This window comes from Ursus arctos, unplaced genomic scaffold (assembly GCF_023065955.2).
Source record: "Ursus arctos isolate Adak ecotype North America unplaced genomic scaffold, UrsArc2.0 scaffold_17, whole genome shotgun sequence".
NCBI lineage: Eukaryota > Metazoa > Chordata > Mammalia > Carnivora > Ursidae > Ursus > Ursus arctos.
This window is the reverse complement of record NW_026622841.1, coordinates 46,326,308-46,331,678: the sequence shown is the minus strand read 5'-3', so window position 1 is coordinate 46,331,678 and position 5,371 is coordinate 46,326,308. Positions and strand designations below refer to the sequence as shown.

General features: G+C 39.5%; 1 long non-coding RNA gene across 1 annotated transcript; it reads right to left on the bottom strand.

The window, feature by feature from the left end:
* Positions 1 to 452: 452 nt before the first annotated feature.
* LOC130543938 (uncharacterized) lies at positions 453 to 2,421 on the bottom strand. The gene is made up of 3 exons (XR_008959723.1): positions 2,219 to 2,421; positions 950 to 1,071; positions 453 to 600 (listed from the first exon to the last, which is right to left on the bottom strand). It is a non-coding gene; the product is annotated as an uncharacterized LOC130543938 (long non-coding RNA).
* Between the last annotated feature and the right edge of the window lie 2,950 nt (positions 2,422 to 5,371).

Here is a 5,371-nt window from a genome sequence, read left to right as displayed (position 1 = left end):
TGACTTGCTAACACATCATGCAACTCTCTGCCTCCATCTTCACATGGCCTTCTTCCCTTCTTAGACTTTCATTTGTTGCCTTTCTCTCAGGGATCACTGTGGTTCACTACTGGATGTCCATTGTCTGAAAACTGTCTTTTTATATATTTTGTTGTTGTTGTTGTTGTTGTTGTTGTTTTGTCAGCCAGGAGAGTAAATATGCTCTCCTCTCAATCTTGCCCAGAGGCAGAAGTCTTCCACTTATCTTAAGTAGTACGTAATTGGCATACTCTCTCCACGAAATCTGGATTTTCTCATTCTGAAAATTACATTTATGTCTCACAAAAGCAACATCTCTCATAGAATTAAATCACTAAAGAAAAAACCCAGGGTTGTTTTTTAATATCTAATTAATAAACAATTATTATAAATTATAATAATAATAATTAATAATAATTAATGTGATACATAATTTGTACAATTATAGACTTACTCCTCATTGAAGAGCTGAATATTCAAATCATTCAGCTGTACATTTCAGACTGTTGGGATGCACACCAATGTTGTTTAGGGACAGATACTTTTACACTGTAGAATCCAATATATGTAACTTTTCAGGCCCTTTAAAAGAGGGAGAAATTGAATTCAAACTGTTAAATGTATTTTATCTTAACTCTTCCATTTGGAAAGAAATCATGTGTGGTTTGTTTAGTTTCTCAAAGGTCTTTTTCCCAGAACAATGTGGAATTTGAATACTCATAAATTATATAAAGTAGGTATGGATTTCTGCTAATGCACACTGGTAGCTGCCTACAACAAGACCTTTTAAAGTCTAGTAAATGACAGAAAATCTTCTATTTAGGGGATACCCTAAACCCATTTAATCACAGTCTCTGTGCTTTCAAAGGGTACCACCCAAAGGATCCTCTTTAGTGACTTACGAGGAAGGAATGGTTTATCATTCACTTACTCTGATTTTTATTTTCCTTCAAAATTTGTTAAGTGGTTCACCCAATGAGAAAGTAGATACTAAGTTTGAATGTTATAAGTTTCCTGTAGTAGAGTCCAGTCAAGGTACACAGCAGAAAAGTCCTAAGTATAAGAAAGCAGATGATGTAACCAAGCACCAGCGTGAAAGGGCTCACAACTCTACCCACACATTTTAAAAGCCTCCCATATATCTGTCCCTGCAAGCCCGGACATTCCTTTAGCCCACAGCTGCTTTGGGTAGTGAGATTGCTTGACTTGCCATGGCAAGGTTTTGTCTATTATGAATATACAATAGCAAAAATTATGTGAATGGACGCAATTGTATATTATGCCATGTCCCACTAGGACCGGGCAGAGTAAAGATGGTGATAAAGACTGCAGTGCAGACCCATAATTAAATAGACTCTCTCCACTATGTTGGGAAAAGACTGTTAATTGGGACATGTATCCTTTTCTAAGATTGGTGTGTTGGATGCCAAAAATGGAAATAGTGACATTCTGAGTCATCCTATGTCAGGCATTAGATATTTATTCCTTCAGGGAACAAATTTTTAACCAGAAATTAGTTCTAATTTCATAGCCAAGTCTCAACCCCATAGAAAGTTTCTTCTCAAACCCATCATATTTCTACTTCCAGAAACAACTTTAGGTTATTCAAGGAAGAGAGTTTCTAACTTTTTCTTATTGTTTAGATGGTATTTACCTATTGCTGAGCTACAAAGGACATCTCCTATTTCTTATTTTGTTCTCAAGAAAAAAAAATTTCCAAAGAAAAACATTTTTCATTTGTTGTCTCTAACTTTGAGCTAGTCTTCAGGGTTTGTTTGCCGGGTGAAATAGAACAGAAATTACTGTTAGAGCCTGAAGTCTGCCTCTCGGTGTTTTCAACATAATCATGAAGACTTGTGTGCTGGATCTCATTTGTTTCCTTATCTGTCACATTTGATTAGAAATTGTAATACTGGTGTACTATTGTTCAGTCCTTGAGAGAGACATACTTGTTTAATACTGTAAGAGCGGGGGGTTTAGCACCTTGTACCTAGAAACCAGTATGAATAAAGCAATTATTAATAGGTATAATAATACTAAGACTCAATACTACTTTTTTATAGTGCTCATACTTACTTGGTCATCTTGAACAAATACGAATATGACAGAGAAAGAACCAGTTTCATAATTTACCAAATTCAACACAAAATGTAAAATACCTTGTTCAAAAATTCTTAAAAATTTCACAACAGAGGGATACCTAGGTGGCTCAGTCAGTGAAGAGTCTGCCTTTGGCTCAAGTCATGATCCCCAGGTCCTGGAATCGAGTCCCGCATAAGGCTCCTTGCTCAGCAAGAAGCCTGCTTCTCCCTCTGCCTGCTGCTCCCCCTGCTTGTGCTCTCTCTCTCTCTCTCTGACAAATAAATGAATAAAATCTTTTAAAAAGTCATTATTAAAAAAAATTTTCACAACAGAGCATTAAACCAAGCAGAAGCCCTTCTCAATGCAGGACCCTCTGTGACTGCAGAAGTCTGAGTCACTCACACTCACTGAGACCAAAGTCAATGCTAAGACCCATTCACACCTTCCTGCTAAATTTTTTACCTATTCGAGTGATTGAAGATTGATCTCAGGGTGATGAGTTCAAGCCCCATGTTGAGCTCCATGCTGGGTGTGGAGCCTACTTAAAAGAAAGAAAGAGAGAAAGAGAGAGAGAGAGAGAGGAAGGGAGGGAGGGAGGGAGGGAGGGAGGGAGGGAGGGAGGGAGGGAGGGAGGGAAGGAAAATAATAAGTAAGATAGGGGCACCTTGGTGGCTCAGTAGGTTAAGCATCTGCCTTCTGTTCAGGTCATGATCCCTGGGTCCTGGGATCAAGCCCTGCATCAGGCTCCCTGCTCCCTCTGCTGCTCCCCTTGCTTGTGCTTTCTTGCTCTCTCTGTTAAATACATAAATAAAATCTTTAAAAAATAATAAGTAAAACAGTCTACATCTTAAAAAATTCTACATTTTATGAATTAGATATAATCATTATTTAATTATTGAGTTTAATGGTATTTCGGGTCAGACCATTTAAAATGGGTTTTAATATTTAAATAATAAGTGAATCCCAAACTGTTAAACTCTTCTATGATTCTGATAATTCCTCCATCTGAAATCAGTTAATCAGTATAAAAATCAACATTATACTGGTGAAATGGGTGAGAGAAGGCAATGAATGGTGCTGAAGACATTAATATTTTGATATCTCATGACTGCATACAGCAAAGACATTGTAACGCCTTTTGTCTTAGTCGATTTGGGCTGACATAACAAAATGTCATAGACTGGGTTGCTTATAAGCAACAGAAATTCATTTCTCACAGTTCTGAAGGCTAGAAGTCCAAGATCAGGGTGCCAGCAAATTTGATGTATGGTGAGGAGGCTGCTTCCTGGTGCATGAATGACCATCTTCTTACTATGTCCTCACATGGCAGAAAGAGCAAGAAAGCTCTCTGGGGTTGCTTTTTAACGGGCATTAATCCGATGGTAGGAACTTCACCATCATGATGTAATTACCTCCCAAACGCCCACTTCCAAATACCCTCACATCGGGGATTAGGTTTCAACAAATGAATTGGGGGGGGGGGGGCAGTCAGTTTATGGTGCCTCTATAAAAAAAAATTACCATATATTGTAGGTCTGTGAGCCAGGCACTGTGACAAGCATATTAATTTGTTAGTCCTCCTAGCAGCATTATGCAGTAAGTAAAGGAAGAGTGGATATTCGTGAATGTAAAGTAAGTCATTTACATGGACATCACAGAAAGAATGCCATCACAAATGACAGTAGGAACTGTTATCAGTCATGATCCAGGAACCCTCAAACATTAAATAGGGTAACTGAAAAGAGTTTATTCAAGGGACTATTTTCGAAAGCATGAGCAGATTTTAGAGAACCTCATGAGGGATAAAGTAGTACCTTGTAGGGGCGCCTGGGTGGCACAGCGGTTGGGCGTCTGCCTTCGGCTCAGGGCGTGATCCTGGCCTTCTGGGATCCAGCCCCACATCAGGCTCCTCCGTTATGAGCCTGCTTCTTCCTCTCCCGCTCCCCCAGCTTGTGTTCCCTCTCTCGCTGGCTGTCTCTATCTCTGTCGAATAAATAAATAAAATCTTTAAAAAAAAAAAAAAAAAAGTAGTACCTTGTGTGTTTAGCAACAGCAGGAGCCCAAAGGGGGGATAGAGGTCATGATGACCTGCAAAAGGTAACAGTCCAGAAGGTCTTGTGAAAGGAACTGTGGCCTCCATTAGAAGAACATAGCCAGCTGGTGGTGACTTTACAGGGAGTGAGCGGGGAAAATAAATGCTCAGACCTCACTCTCCTTCCTTCCACAGATTTCCTACTGGTGCTCCCCACAGACCAAGCTCAACCAGAGGCCACAAGATACGGGAGCTTAACATACAGTCTAGTGATTCTTAAACCTTAGCAGGCATCAGAAGCTCCTGCCGGCTGCCTTGATAAAATAGAATGCTGGACCCACCCCAAGGGGTTCTGATTCAGTAGGTCTGGGTAGGGCCTGAGAATCTGCATTTCTAGTAAGTCCCCAGGCCACAATTGGAAAACCACTGATTTCATCTAAACAGGTCAAACTCTTAGAGCCCAAAGCAGGGTAGCGAGGAAGGGTGGAGCGTACAATTGGAAGTCATCCCGTACAGGAACAATGGAAGCTGGTTTGAAGACAACAGGCTTGTTTGTTATCATGAAAATAGCTGTGTCTGATGTTAGTTCTTTTGTTCTTTTTTTTTTTCCTGCGTGAATGCTAAAAGATTTATTTTGTTGCCTTGCTGCAAGCAAAGACAAGCTTGTCATATTTTCAAAGTACCTCCCAAATAGTCTCTTTAAAGCCCCCAACTTCAGACAATGTCTAGTCTAGACTGCCTCTCACTGGCCAGAGTTGGTGCCTACAAGAAGGGTATTGACCGGCAGGATAATAAAGAGCCTTAATTTTTCCTTATACCAGTGTTCAAGAGCCAGGAATGCTCTCTGGGAAGGAAAATCTAGAAAATTGACAGCCTCAATGCTAAATCTATAACAGATGCTTATGAATATCCTGACTATAAGAAAATATTAAGTTCTGGTGAGTGGGATAATCAATCAAAACTTGTATAACTGCCCATTGGGTGTAGAGATTACTTTTAAAAAAATAAAACCTTTTTTAAAAAGTGGGATGGGCGCCTGGCTGGCTAGGTCAGTAGAGCATGTGACTCTTGATCTCAGGGTTGCAAGTTTGAGTCCAATGTTGGGTGTAGAGATTACTTAAAAAAATAAAATCTTAAAAAAAAAAAAAGACTTGTAGAACTGAAATATATGGCTGAAGAGGATAGCCCAGTTACAACACAGAGTTGGTTATTACTAGTCCTTAATGTGTTTCCATTGAA